The 22,694-nt window shown below is 39.8% G+C and overlaps 1 non-coding gene and 1 pseudogene across 1 annotated transcript; one reads left to right on the top strand and one right to left on the bottom strand.

Annotated features, from left to right (window-relative positions):
* The first annotated feature begins 1,022 nt into the window (after positions 1-1,022).
* On the top strand, positions 1,023-18,749 carry LOC119906249 (annotated as a pseudogene).
* A 3,496-nt stretch (positions 18,750-22,245) lies between these two features.
* On the bottom strand, positions 22,246-22,351 carry LOC119906297. Its single transcript, XR_005444964.1, has one exon. It is a non-coding gene; the product is annotated as a U6 spliceosomal RNA (small nuclear RNA).
* Positions 22,352-22,694: the final 343 nt, after the last annotated feature.

Raw genomic sequence — 22,694 nt, 5'->3', positions numbered from 1 at the left:
AGTTAATGCGCGTACGACGTTGTCATGTGTTTGTGTTTCCCCAGGTCTGGACACTGACCATCGATGGGGAAACAGTATTTCAACTTGAAATGAGGGTTGGATGGTGTAATCAGCTGCGTCCACATTGTCCTAAAGCCTTCCTTTAAGTTCAGCTTGTTACCAAAGGTTTTTATTAGATTTTCTTTAGTCTACATATAATTACGGAGTTCTGGACTTCGGTCATGATTGTGTGTGTGTGTGTGTGTGTTCTGCAGCCTTTTTAAGGTAGAAGCCTACTGCCATAGTGATCAGTGGCTGTGATGCTGCTAGGTGGTTTTATTTGAGGTTGGGCCTGTTTGTACGTGCGTTCATTGGCAGGGCGGCCGTGGTGGAGTACACGGTGGACCGTTCTGGTGGGCCGGTCTGGATCAAAGTCCAGGGCCATTTTTTACTCACAGTCCGTCCCTGTCCTGCAGAGAGATGGGTACTGTGTAATAGTAATCTCTGTTACAGGACTTTCTGAAACCTGTCATGTCTCACCATTTTGTATTAGGCGAGGATCTCATTTAGTTCTTCCTTCCACTGGTTTTTAGAGATCCGCTGGGTGGTTTCGGGGCTTATTTTACACCAGTGGCAGCCATTCTTGATGAACAACATGGTTGGAATCTTAACTCTCACCAGTACTTTAAAATCAGATCTTACCTCAACAAATGTAGTGGAGTAGAAGTAGAAAGTGGCATGAAAAGAAAATACTCAAGTAAAGTAAAAGTACCTGTAATTTGTATTTAACCCCAGTATTTGAGTAAATGTACTTAGTTACTATCCACCACTGGTTTTAGAATATAGTGTGTGTGTGTGTGTGTGTGTGGGAAAGAGAGAAAGAGAGAGGGGAAGTTGGTTAGAGATCTTCAATAAAGAAGAAGTGATACAGAAAGGTGACAGAATACAGATACAGATCATGGCTTGTTAAGAGGAATGCAGTTATTATCTGCGATATATCTGTTAGCTATTCATAAATAGGAAGTAACAGAAACTACTGGTATCTATGTTTTCAAGCCGCAACAAGACTTAGTAAAGGAATATACTTAATAATAATAATAATAAAAATTACTTTGACTTTCACTGCGGGGAATATTGAAAGAGGATTTGCAGACAAATGGGGACCGTTGGCTTCGTGTTGTTGGCAGTTGTGATTGTCATTTTTAAGGTGAGGTTTCCTGCTGTCTTTTTAACTCAGCACTAACTTCCAAACAGCTTCCAGTCATTCCAGTCCCTCAGTGTGCAACTTAAAACAACTGGTGGTTAATGTAATAACTCATTTACATAATATACAACGCTATTTGGATGTTTTGGAAAGCTTTGTTAATGACATTTTAGCTATTTCTGTTATGCAGCAACCAGCTTCTTATTTCAGTAAAATCTCATTTTATTAGATTCTGCAGTGCATTTAAGTGAACAGAAATAGGTGGATGGGCAGGGTGTTAATGGCAAAATGATATTTTAAAAAGTGCTGCTTCATCTATGTAAATAAAACTGAATTGAACATGTGATAAAAAAAATAATGTTTCCATAAATGTGTTAAAACCCTAACATACAAGACAGCTGAAAGTCGTTGTTTAGTCGTCCTTCCCTTCTGTTGACGGCGAGTCCATGGGTCTTCACGGGCCGGTTGAAAAGGGCCGTCACTGTCTATGTTGGCAGCGGTTTGAGATTTCTATGTTGAAAAACAAAAAAGATATTGACGATCGAAATGGGTCGTATTGCACTTTTAAGACGGTCCCTTATGCCGTCTGTAGTGACAGGTTTATTGGACAGACTGCATCTTGACTGCATCGTCTTCTTTGGTGATTTTGAGTTAATCAAAACTGCAAAAAGTGACGTTTACCTAAATTAGCTCTCCAACATCCCAAAACTGGGAGAATCGGAGGTTTTTAAACGGAGATATTGAAGGTAACAGCCACGAAAACTGACAAATGTTGAATATTAAACTAACTTCACCCCGGTCAAAAGCAAGACGTCTGAAGATCTCCCCTTGTTATCTTAGTACTTGTGAGGGGCACATTTCACTTTTTTTTTTCTGCACAATTTATAAACCAAATTTAAAGATTGATAAAAATAAATATTGACAAGACCCAGACTTTTTTATATTAATTTCACCATTTCCAATACATCTGGATTATAATTCATTAAAATGCTGTTTTTCTTCTCCTAGGCCTCAGATTCAGTGACTGCTGAGGAGATGACATGTTTGCCCGGATTCAGGTCAGAAATGGTCATTTTCAAAGTGACCAGAAAGCACCTGATGCCGGGTACAAGACTGGGCAAAGGTCAGAACCAACCAGGGAGCTGTTCTCTCACTCGTTTGCTAATACACTGTTCATTTCCAACATTCATTATCTTTATATCAGGAAATAATTTGTATAGGTCACAGTTTACTGGAAGGGGTTATATATTCTATGTTTTCATTATACCATAACTTTGAAAAATAGATTAAATGTTTGTGTTTTGTATGTTTATCACGTCTTTTTTTTCTTCTTCAACTGTCTCAGCACAACATCTATCTGCCTTCTGTGCTGTGGTCTAGTCTGTCTCAATTCGATTCCGTTGTGAACTAACCTGAAATGACGAATGTAAGATTTGACTGCTTGTTCTTAATGGTGAATTGGAACCGAAAGGATCATTATTGCCGACACACTATAGGTTTTTGTGTGATTGTCACATCTTTGCTTGTGTAAGGCTGCATCCACACAACTACGTATTTGTTTTAAAACGCAGACCTTTTGCTGTGTTTGTACGTCTCGTCCAGACTAAAACGGCAAATCCTGCTGATATATAAACTGTGTAAACTCATCTGGGACAACCAAAACGGCTGTCCAGTTGTCTGTTTGGATGCTTGTTTTCGATTAGCTGGTTGATGCTTGTTTTTGGCTGTTTTAGTAGTATGTTCCTGGAGAAGTATGATCAGCTGCTGATACTGGATACTATTGAAATCACAACCTGAAAACTAACCCAATAATTGGGCATTCAGGCCAGACGGAGTTTTAACAAAAGGCAGCTTCATTTTCACATCATGGCAGTTGAATTTGGATGTTGTCAGGTTTTTGTGGTCAAGCTGGTGTCTTGGTGAAGAAAAGGTTTTAGGCTTTTGCTAAAAACCCAAAACAATTCTTCTCCATTATAAAAATCTTACAAAAGGAGTTTTTATTCTTCTACAAGACAAAAACCCGAGTTACATCTTGGCAGGCTCAGATGAACTAACTGCGCAGTTTGCGATCACCATATTTTATAATCCTCAGTCTCCTCCTACTTTAGGTGGGACTTTTGCATCGTCTCTCCCTCTTTCTCTGATGACCACACCCTTTCTAGAATTTTCTGATGGTGAAGTTCTCCATGCATTCATTTCAACTATCGTTCAACTAACTTTTTTCCTTATTTTACTTTATGTGTAAAATTAGCTGTATTGACTACAAAACTTCACCACAACATTATTTTATATATTTTTGGATGGTTTGGTCTTAAAATTCACCATCAGAACTTCAGAATGTCTAGTTATATATTTTTAAAGATCAAAATGCATAAATTGGGCAGCATGATGCCCCGGCCTTTCTGTGTGGAGTTTGCATGTTCTCTCCGGGTGCTCCGGCTTCCTCCCACCATCCAAAGACATGCAGCCTAGGTTAATTGGTGTCTCTAAAATTGTCCTTAGGTGTGAATGTGAGTGTTACTGGTTGTTTGTCTATGGACCTTTCCGAAACTAGACCCTTGCCACTTCCACTCCGACACGGAGTGAACTCTGGTCGAAGTCACCCTCAAATCGAGCTCCCGAACCCGCTTAGGGTTTAAATACAGCGACAACGTTCGGATGAACTACCCTCTCTCCCCTGTATAAATAGGATCTCACGTTACCGCTGCACTCACTGCTATAATACGTGTATCAAATAAACAACAGTGGTATTAATATTCAAGATTGACGTTGAGGAAAAGTGTGTTTTTTACAATACGAAACTGAAAGCATTTGTCATTCAGTTTGTGTTTGTGTCGAATATTTATTTAAGAACATGACTTTATATATTTATTATATAATTATTTATTTTCTTTTATGAAAAGATTGATATTCATTGTAAAGAAAAGCCTATTTATTTGTACCTCTTTAACTTAGACTATATGAAAAATGTTACATTCAACATTTCAAAAAATGCAAAAAATTGCAGGATATTTGACAAAGAAATGTGCAAAAATTCACAATATGACCAATAAACACACCATACTCCGGGAGAATCAATGACCCAAGCTTCATTAAGGAGGCTCGCTGCAGACAGGAGGAAAGTGTTGTTGCTGTGTGAGGTTTTGGTCCTGATGGACCGCAGCCAGTCTGAAACAGTCTGTGAGTGGGAGGGGTCGGCCGTAATCTTTTATTCTCGGCTCAGCGTCCTGAAGGGCTTGAAGATTGCAGCCAATCACCTTCAGAGCAGAAGGTGCAAATGCAGATTCTTTACTAGTTCTACTTTACTAGGAAGACCACACTGTAAAAATACTCTGGTACAAGTAAAAGTCCTGCATTGAAAATTAAGTAAAAGTATTGTAGGAAGTCCCACTCTATCTAGCCTGCTGTGCCGACTCCAGGGTACCACTTTTAATCAGTGTTAGGCAATGTGTGGCAGTACTGCATTTGTAACGGATGCCTGTTTCTTCTGTCCACTTCCAGTGGGCTTCACTGACTGCACAGACCGCACAAGATTTGGTTTCAGCAGTGATGACAGACGTTTCGTGGTACAAACAGACGGCACACTGACGGTCAGTAGAGTTTAACAGACTTGATTGAAAACTTGCCAATTCTAAAGCTCAGCTCTCCAACATCCTCACTCATCCTTTTAGCCATATAGGAGCTACAGTGTTTAGGGCATTCGTGTAACTCTGGTTGGATATTAAAAAGTAATAGGAGGAGTTTTCTAATTGGGAAACAAACCCAATTGAATTATAAATTCTCTGCAATAAACTGAGTAGAGCAAATGCGACTTTCATTTAAGAAGTGGCATCTGTAGCTCTGTGGAGAGAAACCTCTAAATGTTTTCTTGCCTTTTTCTTTACATACACCACACACTGACCTGAGCCCAGCCAAGTCTAAGTTTTGATTTTGTCAAGTAGAAATCTTTATTAAATCTAAAACTGTTGCTAGTACGTCAGCCTTTGCTGATGAGTGTTTTCTCCCTCCAGGTAAAGAGACAGGTTGTTCTTCATGAAGGACACCAGGACTTCTTCATCCACTCCTGGGACTCGCAAGGTCACAAAATGACTCTTCCTGTCAGGGTATTGCACCATGGGCGTCACCATGGTAACCAGCACCAAAATGTTGAGCATCACCATGAGGATCACAACCTCCAGCACCACCTGACTGAAGTGGACTCAGAGGTAGGATTAGAGACACTACTGAAGGAAGTTTCCAGCCCCATTTGTAGGATAAATTAAACTCTTCTACAACAATATATTCTGTTTAAAATATGCTTTGCTAGTCCTACATACTTTGTTGTTTATTAAGGGCTTGAAACATTAAAAAAATCTTGTGCAGTTTACAAACTTGGCTGTTTACAAATGTGCAAGACTGGCTGAATTTTTTTTAGTATGAATTGTTTACTTTATGAAACATTTTAGCACCAATTTCATTGATGCCAGGAGCTCCGTGTTGTTCAAGGAAATAAGTAACTAATGGTTTGAAAAACTGGTTAAAAATGTTGAAGACAAAACTCATTTTTCTTCTTTGCGTAGATTTAAACTGACTATAAATGTACATGTTCTTCCAGAGTGCACCTGAGACACTGGTGCCTGTTCTGTATTTCCCCAAGTCTGGTGAAGGACTGAGGAGGAAGAAGAGAGAGTGGGTTATTCCTGATATCAGTGTTGGTGAGAATCACAGAGGACCCTACCCCTTGAAAATATCTCAAGTAAGAGGAACTAAAGATGTAGAACGCTGTAACCAGGCCACTTGGTTTCTGTATGTCAGAAATTACTATTAGTATTGTAACTATGTAGTCAGTGACAGGGGGATAACTCAGACCTGGTGTGTTTTGTTCAGATCCGCTCTTCTGTGGATAAAGTGAAGAAGATCTATTACAGCATCTCTGGTCCGGCAGTTGATGAACCTCCTGTTGGCCTTTTCACCATGGACAGAAACAATGGCAATCTGTATATCACACAACCAGTGGACAGAGAGGAACAAGACAAGTACATAGTAAGTATCCTCTGATGTTGGTTTTATACATGCACTCTTTGTCACCTTTTTAGGTTCAAACAGGGAGTTAAGGGAAACATTTGAACACACTTTGTATTCTGTTACCCACCATTTTATGTTGACATAAATGTAAAAGTAAATTGTAAAGTACACTGAGGTAGCGGTCGGTTTACTTTCACTTGCAAAAAGAAAAAGCTGATTAAAATTCCTTTCTTTACTGTATGTCAACACTGCTCTCCTTAACGATAGCTGAGGGTCTGCACTCCGAATATTTCACTCCATATTTGAGTGAAAATGATTGTGTCTATGTGAAAATTAATTTTATTCTGACATATTATATTAACCTAATACATATTTATTCAACATTTCAGTAAGTATTAAGTAATATTAAGTATTAGATTGGACTCTCAGATACCCAGTACTAGAGGACTTGGCTCAGGGCCAAAAAACTTGACTGAGACATCTGTATGTACGATACACTACATCATGTATGTTCATTTGTCCATCCCATTGCCATGTATAGAGGAGTACTTTACAGTGATTCAACTGAATATAACCCAGAACCTACCATAGATCGTAATCAACAAGCTGTCAACAATTAAAACTGTGACGGTAAAATCCAGTAATGTGGTATTTATTACAGAACATTTTACAACAGGGCTTTTCTATGTTTCTGCTGACTCCATTAAGAATCACAACGTGGAAGAGTTTCAAAATTACAAACAAATGTAATCGAAACAATCAGAGGTGTTTGTCCAGAAACTTTTGTCAACTTTTCAGCTAATCTTTAAAACCATATCTCACCCAGAATGTGTTCTCGTATTACATGGCTCCTTCAGAAAGCAGTTGCTATACACGGACACTGAATGTAAGTAGCTGTGGTTCCATGTAATTGTCAACTGAGTTTTAAGCAAACTTGAAATGTTGCAAAAAAAAAAGCAAAAGCTACATTTCCATCAACTGGTTTGCAGTGAAAAAAAAGGAAAGATGAAAATTTTCACTTTTGAACCAAAAATTAATGTCTTTTCAACAGTGTTACGGCCTCCGCAGTTATCTGTGAATATGTGTCTGTGATGTGCAGCTGTGTGTTATGTTGAGCAGGATGTACAAACCCTTGCCGAGGATTGGCTGGCGCGAGTCCGCCTACTTTCTGGTTCCGGCTGGTGGTCTGATTGGTCGCCTTCCAGATCAGTTGTTTAAATAGCTGCCTACCTGTGTGAATTTGGCAGATGTGATTTTCCCCTTGACTGACTGGCCCCGTTCGTATTGTCCTTTATAGTGGTAATTGTGTTAACTGCTGTAGAAGCGTTAGTTCTAGTGATCAGTGTTAGTTCTTAGTGTCTGAGTGTTACCTTTACAGTGAATTGTGTACCTTAGTGGGGGATTATTGATATCGACCAGACACCTGCAGTTAAGTTTGTTAGACACACAAGGCTTAGAGGGTTCTGCTCATTTTGTTTCTTACTGGGCAAGTCAGAGTTTTGTTTTGTTTGATTTCGGAGTAGCAAGTGGCTATCTCTCAGTTGGAGAGACCTCTTTAAGTTATATTTGGTTCTTTGATTTAAGCAGCATCCACCAGCCCTTTTCTGTTCTGTTTGTAAACCCTGTCAACAATAAACAACTTGCACTTTTACCAAAAACACTCTGGTTCATGTTGCTTCCCTTTCCCCATGAGCGGGGTCGTAACAAACGGTGAAGATAGACATCAAATGTCTATTAAATGGTAAATTAAACACACGCACACACACTTATATATTTATATACATATATATTTTAACCAGTGACCATGACCCTTAAACTGTTTCCAAAAGACAAAAAACACCGTGTATGAGTATTTATTAATGCACAATTTAAACAAAACAAGAACAATGTTCTTTAAATACAATTAAAATGAAAAATTGTTGCTGGGAAAATAAAATAAAGACAACATACACAAGACATACACAGTATCAAACATATCATTTTTTCTGCATCTCTCAGCCGCCTTTTTCGCTGGTCTGCCATTCCGCTGTGAATTTGAGTCTGTGGCGCTCTGGTAGGACCTCATGACAGAATCTATAATATTAGGGAAACTGCGTAATCAATCATCATTTGAAACTTTGATACATTTGAGCATTAGTAGTTATACACACATTGTGTTCTTACGTCTTTTAAATGTTTTTTCACCTAAAAAATGCTCACTAGGAAGTCTTAAGACGTTCAGACCATAAATCATCAAGGTTTCAACCACCACAATTCAACGGTGAAATTTGGCTTGGTGCTCACTGGGAAATGTTTGTTATATCAGAACTAATTCAGCAAAGGTGTAGCCTATTCATTTTGCATTTAACGCATGAACTCTTTTATAAAAAAGGCTCACGCAAATGTAAAAACCTGCGAAATTAATAAAATTTCGTATTTTGCCATTTCCATCAACCTTTTGTAATGCGATAGGCCGACTTCACAATGGGCATAAATAAACGATGATGGAAACACGACTAGTGATTCAGTGTGAAACCAGTGGCAGGAATGTTCATCATGTCACCTGCGTGCATGCTCTAGTGATGTATGAAAGCATCTACATTATTCTTTCATTTGCAGTATTAATAATAAAAATGTGTTTGTCTCTGTGCAGTTTCAAGCGCATGCTGTGGCAGATGGTGCAGGAAAGGCTGAGGCTCCTATGTATATTGCAGTGAGTGTAATCGACCAGAACGACAACAATCCTATTTTCACTCAAACCACTTATCTGGGAGAAGTTGCTGAGTCCTCAGCAAAAGGTATTGTCAGTAGATCTCATTTCAGCCTGAAAAAGATTCAATTGTGTTTTTCACTTTTACAAGAGAAAAAAAGCAGGGCAGAGCTTCTAATGTTTTTTTCCTAAACTTAGATAAAGTAAAAATCCAACAACTTGTGGCTGATTTTCTTTGCTGATTCGTGATGAATTTCTGACATGTCAGATATTTTGGTTGGCCGTCTTCAGGCTGTCTCATTGTATTTTATTTCAACAAAAAATTGTTTGTTTTATTTTGTGATAAACTGGACTCTATGTCTCAATGGGACATTTCTGTTAAAATATTTTGTGTGCTCAGAAATTTTAAAAAGTTGCCCAAAACACAACTCACATGTTAAATGTTTTCACCCCCGATTCCGTTTCATTGCAGCAGGTGAGCTGCGTGTGGGGGAGGCAAGTTGTTAATGTTAACACAGACTATCGAAACGATAGCGAGCAACGTGGTACAGAATGTCATCTGGTGTTTACTGTTCGCTGTTGCTTTACCTGGAAATAAAGTGTAAATGCTGAGAGGCTGAACAAAGTTTCCCAGTGAAACTATATTGGTCTGCCAATGCTGTCCAGAGGAGTAGGGAAGAAGATGAAGCACGCTGATAAAGCCAAAGCCCTCTCAATTTGTTCATTTTGTAGAAATTGTCCCTTATTCACTAATTTGGGAATTCTGTGTAGAGAACTATAGAGTGTGTCAAATGATAAAATCAAAAATAACTTTTGACACAACATCAGTACTCTTATCTTATCTTATCTAGTTTTCTCAACCTACCTTTTTGGTTTTTGTCTGCAACAGTGCTTCATTGCTTAGTTGTCATTGCTTGACACTACTGTTTATCTTTTGAGGTGATTTAGTCCTCCGTAGGGGGAAAAATACTTCTGTTTTCTAAATTATAAAACTCAGAATGTCCTTGTGTTCAATCTATCAAAGTTCTCCCATGTGAACCCCCTCTCCCATGACCTCCACTGGCTCCCTGAAGTAGCTCACATCAGATCAATGTAACTTCGCCCACCTACCTCCAGCATCAGTCAGACCTTATGCCCTAGTTTAAGCACTGATAGACTCACTTGTTCAGAGTTCACCTGGACTCTGTATGGCCTCCCTCCTTCACTCCTCCACCCTCAAACAAACCCTCTTAGGCCCTTGTATGTTTGTACTTCCTGGCTCTTTAAAAAAGCATTTAGCTTATCGTTGCAGTCTACCTGTAAAGGCTAACCCAGCAGTCATGAGCGCTTGAAACTTGTTCTATACTCTTTTTCATTTTCTTCTGTTAAATGTCCTTATTGTAAGTTTATTGTAAGTGTATTGTAATTTACATAAAACATCAATTTGGACTCAGATGTCTCAGATAGAGAAGTCTGGAAATTTAAGTCTGGAAAAGTATAAAGTAAGAATTTTAAAATGGAAAATGTGCAGGTCAGGGATTTTGTCTCTCCCAGATGCAGACAACACAGCTCAGGAGGATTTTTTAAACACAAGATATGGTTAGATAGGCTTATGCTGGGTAAGGTTCCTCCAATGTGGCATGGGGTGGCAGGTAAGTGTGAGGCCAGGCAAGGCAGGTAATCAGGGCTGACAGAGAAGTGAGTCTGCGGTGGGGAAACCTCCAGCTAGGCGTTCTCCACGACAGAGCAGAGCAGGTTCTCCAAGAACATTAAAGCAGGGCACTGGAAAACAGAGTCAAAAACAAGTACAGAGTAACAAGAGGCAGGTTAAGCTGGTCATAGTGTTACAACAAACTAGACTTAACAATCCAGAGAGGGAGGAAAGGACGAGAAAGAGGGAGAGGAAGGGAGAGAGACAGAAACCACATGCAGGCAGACTAAAACCAAAACCCACCAAGCACCTCTCACGCGTTCAAAAAAGGACGAAATAAACTCAAACACATACACACAACACACAAACTGTCACCTCCCTGCATGTGGCAGTGACAGCAGGAACACTGACAATGAGACCACAAAATGACAAAGTCACAAACCATGTAATCACCAGGTGCATTGTTAGGTTGGACAGAAAACTAGGATACACATGGCCCTGTATGTCACCGCGCCCCAGCTTCATTTAGTATATAACCTCTTCAAAGCTAGAGCACGGGACTTTTACATTAAAAGGACTGTCCGTTACTTTTAAGTCTTTGCTACACAATGCGGATTAAGGGTGCTTTCACACCTGGATTGATTGGAGACGTTGTACTGGAACAAGGGGGGGCGTTTCCCCTTTGGCCCGGTTCATTTGGAAATATGTGAACACAACAATCGCACCCTGATCCAGAACAAAACAACCGAGCCGAGATCCCCTTAAAGAGGTGGTCTGCCACCCTGGAGCGGTTCATTTGCAGTGACCCATGAACTGGAACAAATGAATATGTTGTCTGGCGACCAACACCAAAAGATCGCTTGTCAACATGTAGCTTCAGCAGCTTATTTTGCCTATTTGTTGCAGTATGTTGTTGTGGTTAACGTATTGTATAATGTACTGCTGTCTGAGTTTTTTGCCTTCACACGGCACTGCTCAACGGAGCGTTCACAACACCTCTCTTTCATTTTATCACTAACCATTTTGTAGAATTCAGTGTTGACCAGTGTGGTGACCAAACATTTGTGAGATGTGTTGTTCTGACCAAATATCTAGGAGGCATTTCAGCTCCTCGCAGCACCGAGTCAACCTGCGGTTCATTTTGCGTTGCTGTTGTCATTTGTCTTTAAGCATGTGTCCACGGTGTTCTATAAATACTCTCACTGTCAGAAGGGAAGATAAAAGTTCTGCACTGCAGGTTTAATAAAGTGCTCTGAATACTTTAAGAAGCCTGTACCTAATATTGGCCTCTAACTTCTCTCTATCAAGGTTTTGAGGTGATTACTGTTGTGGCCGAAGATCTTGATGAGCCAAACACTAACCACGCAGATATCCGCTACAGGATTGTGAGCCAGGAGCCAGCATTTCCCATCAGCCTGTTTGCAATCAGCGCAATTTCTGGAGTCATCAGAGTCGAAGCCACTGGGCTGGACAGAGAGGTAAAGCTTTAAAATATAAATCACCTGTCTCAGCGGGCTTTCATATCTAAATGTTGGAATGATCTGTTTCAGACAAACTCCTGTCTGATTTGTTTCAGGTCGGTGTAAAAGCTTTCATGTGTGCTCTGGTGTGCTGTTAGCTCCAGGGTGGCTGCTCATGCTGACTGTGAATGAAATGTAATCTGCATTCAATTATAATAATAATATTAATAATAATCTTTATTTGTAGAGCACTTTTCAAAAACAAGTTACAAAGTGCTTTAACAAGTGTAAAGACAATAATACCCCCCCCCAAAAAAAACAATGTTATACACTGTTGGGGAATTGGGAATTTTCGGGTCTCTGTAAATAATATTAAACAGTACTGTCTAGACCTGCTCCAATAAAAATTGCAATGAGATGTTTTTTGTAAAAGTAAGAAAGTAGTAATAATTTGGTTAGTTGTTTTAACTTGAAACTGTGAGTAATTAAAACTCAAAGTATAAAGCTGAAGTGTTAAAAAGTTCATTTAGCTAAAAAAACAACGCAGAGGCATCCATAAAAGTTAAACTCTTTAACTTTTTTTGTTTCACCTTTATTTATTCAGAGGAGCTTCACTGAGAGGAAGCCTCTCTTTTGCAGGAAGGCCCTGATCACATTCACACTGGAGCTGTTGGGGTTATGGGTCGTGCACTACTTGGTTTACATTCCACACGCAGATTTTATCCTGCCGGTCCAGAGATTGAACTCTACGGATTAAATATTGTTTATATTATTTTCCAATTCCATGTCACCACCTCCAAAGTGAAAGTAAAAATGAAAGCAAAATGTTTAAGCCTTCTAGCTGGTGAGTTAATTCATGTCTCTTCTAACAGAGAAACCCAGAGTACACACTGGTGGTACAAGCAGCAGACATGCAGGGAGCAGGAAAAACTGGAGAAGCAAATGTAATCCTTACTGTCACAGATATCAATGACAATGCTCCAGCCTTCACTCAGTCCTCCGTAAGTACAACATACTTGTAGCTGGAAATGCAGTAAATGTACGGTGTCTGTTACAGTGTGGCAGCTTCTCAAGACCGAGAAAAGTTTCCCACCTGCTGGAAAAGTGAAGCCGGTTAGCGCTAAGTTATCTCCCCTCCCTTTAAGACTGCGCAGCTGAGCAGCTTCTACAGCAGCTACATAGCTGCTATGTAACTTAACATTAGCTCAATTTATAGAAAGTAACTGGAAGCTGTATTTTATGTTGAGAACATCAGGTACAAACTTAGACTAAACTGACGCAGCCTGCAGCTCTGTCCTGGACAGACTGATTCAATTATTTTTCAGTTTTTAGTCTGAAAAAGTGGTTTTGGAAAAGAAAGGATGGAGGTGACTGGAGGAGCTGAGGTTAGTAAAGCTAATTAGTGATGCAAACTAGTCCTTTTAAGCTGATGAGGAGACGTTTCTTTTTGGATTTTAATGTGCAAATAAAATGAACCTCAGAAGGGAGGAGGTTTCTCATGTTGCCTATTTTTTATATTAATGTCTACAGATAAATGTCAGAAGCTGTAAAATGAAGACACAAAAGTCAAACATGAACAGTCCTATCTATAATGATTCCAGAACCAACCAAATTATTTTCTCCAGATCTAAAGGTTGTAGTTCCTCCAGTTGACTGATCTTTGGGTGTAGTTTATTTATTATCTGCTCTAGCTTTTCCAACTATTTGTTCAGCAATATGGTGAAATTAACGTCCCAATATGATGTGAAATTACATATTTTTCATTGGTTTGAAGTGTCATCTTTTCCCATCTTTCCAACAACACAACAGAAAAATCGCTAGAAATAATAATATGCATTAATATTAACGCATTCTCCCAGTATACAGCAACAGTTGACGAAAATAAAGCGGGCGCTCAGGTCATTGTGATGTTCGTAACTGATCTTGACAAACCGCATACACCAGCTTGGAGCGGCAAGTTCACAATTGTCAGTTGTGATCCTGGAGGACTTTTCACTGTGACAACAGGACAAAACAAAAATGACGGAATCATTTCTATCGCCAAGGTAGGAAGTAAACCAGGAATTCTCAAATAAACCACAATATTGAAGTTATGAGATATCTGTCAATAAATCGTTTAATTTACAGATTACTTTCTGAGACCAGTTTCTTAAATAGCATTTGCTGTTATGTAAATAATCAAAGTTGTAAACAAAGGTTTACAATGAATTTAGGTTTTAGTGCTGTGCTTTGTTTCCATCCAACCAGGGTCTTGACTTTGAGAAGATCAGCAGGCACGTTCTGTTGGTTGCGGTGGAGAATGAGGTTCCTTTTGCTGTCCCTCTGCCCACCGCCACCGCCACAGTGCTGGTGAATGTGCTGGACGTCAATGAGGCTCCAGTCTTTAACCCAACAGAGAAGCATGTGTCAAAACCGGAGGACCTTGCAGTCGACAGTGAGGTGGTGCAGTACGCCGCTTCTGACCCAGACACTGCACGCAGACAGAAAGTCATGTAAGATCAAACCCTGATGTACCATCTTACTACACTGCTCAGAAAAAATAAGGGAACACGTGAATCAGACATCAGATCTTGATGAACAAAATAGTTCAAAGCTCAAACTCTTTTCTGTTCATTGTGTAATTCATTGAGAACAAAATGACGTAACAGCGGTCAGTGGAAAACAAAATCACCAACTGACAGGGGGCTGAAGTTTTTTAATCACAGGTAGCCCTTTTATGGGGCGGCAAGAAGGTTGTGGGTTCAAACCCCGGTTGCCCCGGCCTTTTTGTGTGGAGTTTGCATGTTCTCCCCATTCAATTTATCATACAAAATATACGCACATGAGCTTGATCATTTTTGCCGACCTCAATATCCCCCATTTTGTTCAATGTGTGTTTGTCTACATAAGAATGAGTCCTCTCGTCTGCTCTCTGTGTCGGAGACTCAGGCAGCTCCTCCACACACAGAGCGGACAGCAACAAGTGAAATGTGTTACTGGGTGTTTTAATTTGTGAAATAAATGCTAGAGAATGCTTGTGATTCACCAGACTAGCTGTGGCCTAAAAGCTGCTCTTGGCTACTGATTGGCAATCAGCTCATTTGCACAGCATTTATGTTTTTCTGTGATTATCTTGCTGATGTCCAGGTACAGAATGATTAGAGACCTTTGCAGGCTGGCTGAAGGTGGACAAAGATACGGGTCTGATTACTGTGAAAAGCGCCATGGACAGAGAGTCCCCATTTGTCAAGGATGACAAATACACAGCACTCATTGGTGCATATGACGATGGTAGGTGGGAGACAAGACTTACACTTGTACACGCTTATCTGGTTTTCATCACAGCTTTAGGACCAAAAATAGTTATCTGAATATGGATTTATCTTGCTGTGTGTGTATGTCTGTTATCTCACCAGATGAAGTCCCAGCCACAGGAACTGGTACTCTAGTGATCCACCTTAACGATGTCAATGACAATGCACCCTTCATTGAGCAACATGCGATCAAGGTGCATCTTTTCTCCCAAACACACTCCCAATTTAAGGTTGACATATTTTGGGTAGAGAACTTGTATCATGTGATGGGTGGAAATGAAAAATGCTAATATTCAAAATGTTACAAAATCAAGTCACATCAATAATTTTAAATACTAACTTCAGAGGTAAAAGTAAACAAAGGCCACGGTGTGCAGTAATGTGAAGAGCATAAACAAAATCTTAAATCAGACGATGTTTTCTCAGGTGTGTAACAAGGACTCGGCTCCTCAGCTGCTGTCAGTAACAGATAAAGACGGACCGGGCTTTGGTGCTCCATACAGCGTCTCTTTACAGGGCCTCTCGGAGAACATCTGGACTGTTGGGATGAACAAGTCAAGTATGTTATTTTGTGCTTTAAATGGGGGGATAGGAGAAGCAGCCCAATATAACATCCACACAGAAAAGCAAAACAGCAGCAAAGTTGGCAATGGTATAGACATTAATGGAAATTAATAATAGGACGTAATAATGATGCAAATTACAATTAGTTTTTCTCCAAACAGCTTCTCCATGAGAATATTGTTGAAATTAGACACAATGACTCTCAAACCAACACTTGGTCAAGGCCCATGTAACATGTAAGTTAACTGACGTCACTTACGTCAATTTACGTAACTTGCCTAACTTCAATAAAAAATATTTGATGTTGACTTTTTGTTTCCCACGGGACACGCACCCCAGTCTCCTGGTTCAAAGTTGAGGTACTGGCCCTCCATCCACGCCAACCACCTCCTTACTCAGTCTTTTCTATTAAATATCATATACCTACCTTTACTATGAAAAACCAACACCACAGGGCTTCCCCCACTACGCTGAACGATAAGTGTAAAGGGATCCCCTGTGCGTTACAAACTGATGACTATAGTTCTTGACCATGCATCCATATGTGACGACTTGGGAGCGAGAACGAGTTGCTCAAACAATGGAGATTTTTTTCCCTCTTTGTTGCAGATCATAACATCATTCTGACTTTAGCCACCGAGCTGGCCAGTGGAGAGTACACTGTGGTTCTGAGGGTTTCAGATAATATGGGCCTGGACCAGAACAGCACCGTCCAGGCCACAGTGTGTGACTGCACTGGGGAAGAGGTGTCCTGCCAAGGGCCTGTGGCAGGACACATCGATGTGCCGACAATCCTGAGAATACTGGAATGCATCGTGTTGCTGATCAGTAAGTCTGATGTTTGATTTTAATTCATAATGAAAAGATGCCCATCATAATTCCAGGGACTGCAGATGTTAATAAATTATAGCTTGGAAGCTAAGAAGAAGTCTTGAAGCTTGGCATCACAACAATGGTTGGAACCCATGTTCAGGAGGAGGACCTAAGGAAAATTCTGAGACTGTGCAACTAAAGTGCTGTCAACGTGGTCTGTAGGACACTGCGTTCAAATAAACCAGTGTGTGCATCATTGGCGATGAAGGAACTTGTCACCCAGTACAACAGTGTTGCTCACTAATATGTTTTAAGAGTTTTTAGATTTCAGCTTTTAGCAAAGAGGAAGACGAAATGATACAACAGACAATACGTGTTAATTAGACAATTGTTCGTTTTGGTCTTAACAATAAGTAAACATCTGATGTTTTTTTTTTTTTAATGAGTCCAGTAATGATCATGGCGACTTCTCTCTGTATCTCTGTGCTCTGTATGTTCAGTGCTGTTGTTGCTGCTGGTGAAGTTTGCGAGAGATGGAGTCTTTACTGCAGGAAGACGGTATTAGAGACGAGATCTGGAATGACCTGTCTGAGGAAATCAGGCTGTCGGAGTCAGTGTCCTGTCTGAAAACATCTCTTCTGGAAAGTTTATCTGAGCTGACAGCCCTTTTTATTATTTTAATTTCCTGCTTAAGCTTTTATCTGCACATTTTGTTATATTTTATTTTTGTATTGATCGCTATGAGTTTATGTCTTTTATTGATCTCGTGTTGTTTCTCTCTGTGAAGGACTTGTGTGATGTACATTGTTAAGTGCTCTACAAATAAAGTTTATTATTATATTATATACACATCTATAATAAAGAGGGGGACAGAGGGGGATGATCAGGAAAATTCAGACAGAGGTTGGTCTTGATTCATTTGTGGTGCAGCTCAATCGGACTTCTATCATACAGTTTGTTAAAATAATCAAGGCACAAAGTCAGGAACAGAAAACATTTCCAGTCATGAAATGATGGAGGCACATGTCTCAGTCAGCTACATAAGCAGCGCTGCTGGTCAGATACTCTGTTAAAGTTAGAGCCAAGTCTGATATTTACCAACTTGACATATTTTAACATCAGTAGATCATCACTTCCTCAGATCAGATGGTTCTAGTGAAAGCGTCACCTCTGCATAATTGATTTTCTGGAGGAAAACCCAGTGGAAGTTAAGTCAAAGCCTTACTGATGAGTTACTATAGCGAGTAGTTACTGGATGATTATTAAATAAGGTCCTCTATCACAGTGATTGTATCTTGACAATATCTCAATATAATATATGTTTTATTTCAAGCAGATTGTAGCACATGTAAAGGTTGCTTTTTTAATGCATAACATAAAAGTGGACAAATGTGAAAGAAGTATTCAAAAACCCTTTAAAAGTACCAATATCATGTTATAAACTGCCATTCAGACACAATTACCCCGTCAGAATTATTCATAATATATTTAGATTATTATCATTGATGTATTGTAAGAAGCCCTTTAGCAGTTTTAGTGTTTCAGTCAGCTGGTGCGGAGTTCATTTATTGTAAAATATTGTGGTTTACCTTTTACTACAGTCCAGCAGTCAACAGCCACTTTTCAGAGGATGTTTTTTAATAGGCCTATACATATATATAATAAATTATAGGCTGAAGATGGATGTAGCTCCAAAGCCCAATGAAAAGGAAATAAACAAAAAAGCATCAGTTTTGCTGTTTTTATTGCAGATATTTTATCCTTTGTTGTTGCTTACTGGACACGAACACAGATGGTTGCAGATGCACAAGGTTAATTTGGCAATGTATGGTACTTTACATAATTTGTTTGTAGAGTTTGTACTTCAATTAAATGTCATTTTTTAGTGTTTCTGTTTGAGGAATGAAATTACAAATAATCAAAGTGAAATCCAGGTAGCCATCAAATGCCACATAACTCTCTGAGGGTGTGGTCAGTGAGTTACCAAAGCTTTGATAAGTGTGTGTTGACATCGCTCTCACTTTGTCAAACATGTTTTACTGTTGCCTCCAAAGGTACTTTACTACAAACGCTTTGTTAATTTTGAATTCTTTATAAAGTTATCTTAATACAATTATGGTTTGGTGAATGTTTTTATTTATTTAAATGGAAATTAGAAATGAGTCTTTCACTAGAAAAGATTATTATACATTAGACATCCAAAAGTTATACAGTGTAGCAAAGCTGCAGTTGTGACAAAAGTAGTAAAGCTGTGCCCCCGAAACCCAACGCAAGATTTTTGGACCAGATGAGTGGTGTCCACTTGTGTAAATTGAAAACATTTCTAAAATGGGTTAAGTTGGGCTGTATCCCTATATGCATCGAGATCATTCTTAAAGTCAGGGAAGAATGGTTTAGAACTAGTAAATAAGAAAGAATAAAACTTGTTATGAAACATTGTCCTTTCTGATCCCTTCTGAGATCAAAAACACCAAATACAACATCCTTAAAAGAAAAAGAAACACCGGAATGAGATGAGCATGAATGAACTCCAACACGTTTGACCAGAATATCTCCAAAATAAATGTGAAATATTTTCCTCTAAGTTTATACAGAAAAACATGCAGTTGTGCGTTATGTCATTATTTCTCTTAAGGACTTGGTAGAACCGTGAATCACTTTAATTTCTCCTTATTTATAAGCAAACATTTAAAGGGTTATGCCCACACTTACACCAAGGCACATTCTCTAACATGCTATTCCAATGTGGGATTATGGGATTGTTGTTACCGGTGTTGCGCCGAATTCTGCATGCCTGCCGAGAATTGCATGCACCTCACTCATTCAGGCTGAGAGAAGTAATGCACATTTATGTTGAGAAAAGAGGTGAATGTGACATCTGCTCTGCCGAATTATGTAGGCTATCCACCTGTTTAGGACCTTTTCAGACCCTTTACTTCACATGCATGTAAATTGACAAGTTCTAATGTCACTTATCTGTATCTGTCCCTGATGTTACCCTTTGCTCAATTAGGCCCATAATAAATGATAGCTGGTTGTACAGGCATCTATCTCTAACCATGTTTAGGCACACATTATATCATGGAGGCTAACATATACACTAATCATATCTTTGCTATTTCAATTAGTCCACACGGTCAGAGCTGCTGCTGGACCCGCCTGCGGGCTTCAGTCTGAGAAGACAATGAAAACACAAAGCTACAGACAAACCGTGAAGCGCGTCTCCATCTTTGTCCCTACCGGGGATCGAACCGCGGACCTTCTGTTCCGCAGCAGGCGCAGCCAGTGACCGGCCACGGCGATGTCCCGCCTGTACAGCAGTTGTCTTGATGCGCAGATCTCACAGCCAATCAGATGGCTCCAATTGTTCCAATTATTCCGATTTCGAGAATCAAATTTTTGGGAATCCAATAGAAAACTCGGGCTTGTTCCGATTCCTTAGTGATCCCGCCTCCTGTTGGCTGAGCTGACTCTGGAGAAGAACATATCAAGTAGTAGGCTAAGTTAAACTTCCATCAAGTGCTGATAAGTTTTTGTGATAAACATGAAAACTCATATTTCTGTCTGACATTAGTCAAACTGAACTAAGTGAGGTGTTTTTTTTAAATGTCAAACTTTAATTTTGCTGTAAGGAATTTATTATAGAAACTATTTACCATTGATTTGTTCAAGAAAGATTCGGGTTTTCCATTACTCTCAATGTAAATACACAGAATAAAAATACTGTTCATACAGCTTCACATTCTGTAATCTGCATTCAAGTTCACCAGCTGGTGTCTAACTGTGTCTTTCCGCTGAGCAGTGGACTGACTGACTTATTAAAGTTTCTTGTTCAAATTAAATAAAATAAGAACTCTGAAATCTGCACTGTGTTTTACATTTTTATTATTCCAGATTATTTATAATGCATCACACAACTTCTGACATGTCAACATGACTATTAACTGCAACACTAGTCAGTAAAACTCAACATGGATCACTTGTGCTGCTGCTGAGACACTGTGAGGGGTCAAAGGTCAGAACTGTAGTGAGTTGTCCCGCCCTGTCTTCCTTTTCTGATGGCGAAGAAACAGAGGAGCTATTAAAGTCCAGGAATTTACAACTGAATTAAAATGAATTATATTTATCAATGAGGGGAAAAGGTGCCTCAATCACATGTACAGATGTTACTTCCCCAAACAAAAAGACACAAAAATGGTCATATGTGTCATTTTTGGAGGCACTGACAAACAACCTGTTGTTGTTTAGGTGTGAGAACATGTTGCAAAAGAGGAGGGGAGGTTTAATCACACTTGCATGTGTGTTGACTCAGCCTGGATGATATTAAATGAGAGAAGCTGATCTTCACTTAAATAAATATATGACAGCAACACAATTGTGCGTTTCCCTTTAATTAAATAAAAACATTTCCACCATAAATTGATGAAGAAAGGGCAGACACATGGTGCAGAGCATTTAACCAGAAAGCAGGAAATTGAGTGTTTAATGCTCAAAACTTTCTGGGGAAGGACACACAGACCCCCCAGTTAAAAAGTGTCCCCTCCTCTGTTGCAGCAAAACCTACGCTTTTGCCTTTCAACAACAAAATTACTCCATAAATTCACTAGAATGCAAGAAAACTGTCTCTTGGTCTGTGACTTTTGTGTCACTAGCTATCAGTGAGTGTGGGGGCCCCTCTGCTGGCCACGGGGACGTATGCCACCGCAAAGGTGGCTCCTTGGTTCGATACCGGCTCTGCATACAATAAACACATTAAGATGAAGTAAAAAAGAAAGGCAAAGTACTGCAACAGTCAGGAACAGAAGGTGGGGAGTCTGACTCGGGTGGTAACGCAGGAGGTTATGATCCGGATCAACGTTATAAAACCAGCTTCCTGACCAATCAGTTCTCCTGACTTCACTGTCAGTATAATAGTGTAGTTTAATCATATTATCCTTGACTTAATGTCATCTGGTCGGCTGCATATTATGAGCATGTAGTTTGGTATTCAAATTAGGTTAGATATGATTTTGATTCTTATAAATTTAGGTGGCATTTGTTTCTTATTGAGATATAGCGCCGCACCTTTTGGTATTTGGGCGCAGGTGAGTTTTCCGTTGAGATTCAATCTTTCCTCCAATTTTTTTTTTTAGCACTTTTTATGGCATGAATGGATTTTTAGTTGCTTCGGGAACCGTATTTCCCAGCCCTCTCCTGCATGTTTTATCTCTCTTCCTGCTCCCACACAGCCGATCCAAATGGAGAAGGCCTACTCCAGGAGAGTGGTGGGAAACACTGCTTTAGAACGACGCTTGGAACATTTTTGAGTGTGATTAATAAATTAATCTGATATTTGAAGCGACGAGAAGTTTCTTGAAAGCGAATTGAACGATCATTTATTCGGTACCGGTCCTGCTCTATACCTCCTGCTCGCTCTTTTCTCCAGCACAGACTGAACAATAAGCTTTTAGAGTCACAGAAGTCCAGATGTTTAGCTGGTTTTGTTGTAGTTTTCGCGAACGGAGGGAAAGAGACCCACTCTGCCGCGGGACGCTGCAGTACCGCCACCAACCATGGGGGCGCTGTTTCACACATTAAATAAAATATTCATAAAAATCATAAATTTAATGAAAAATGAAGAACGCTTCACGATTTTGCGTGACATCCGTGCGCCGGGGCCATGCTAATCTTCTCTGTATCATTCCAATTTTAGTACATGTGTTACCAGAGTAACACAACAATCCCCTGTCCCTGAGTTTAATTTCAAGGGTACTGTTCCGGGACAGCTGTGGGTCACGGTAGCACCTCATACAGAGGCAGGAAGGGAGTAAACTGTCTCTAAATGGCTTTAATCTAGATATAGAACAATGGTATGCAGAGGTGTGGGTGCTGTGGTGAGCCCTGTACCTACTCTGACCCACTAAGACCCATTCTGACCCGGTTTGACAGAGAGACAGAGAGAGACACACAGGCGGCTGCAAGACCTGTCGGCTTCATTCACCCGGATGGAGACTTTTTCCTGGCAGCAACAAGCTCCGTGGCTCAGCTCATGAAGAAACCGACCCTGAGAGGGAGGAGA

This window comes from Micropterus salmoides, unplaced genomic scaffold (assembly GCF_014851395.1).
Source record: "Micropterus salmoides isolate LMB-PRFRI ecotype aquatic unplaced genomic scaffold, ASM1485139v1 Ms_hic_scaffold_16, whole genome shotgun sequence".
Classification (NCBI taxonomy): domain Eukaryota; kingdom Metazoa; phylum Chordata; class Actinopteri; order Centrarchiformes; family Centrarchidae; genus Micropterus; species Micropterus salmoides.
This window is presented reverse-complemented; position numbering and strand designations above follow the sequence as displayed.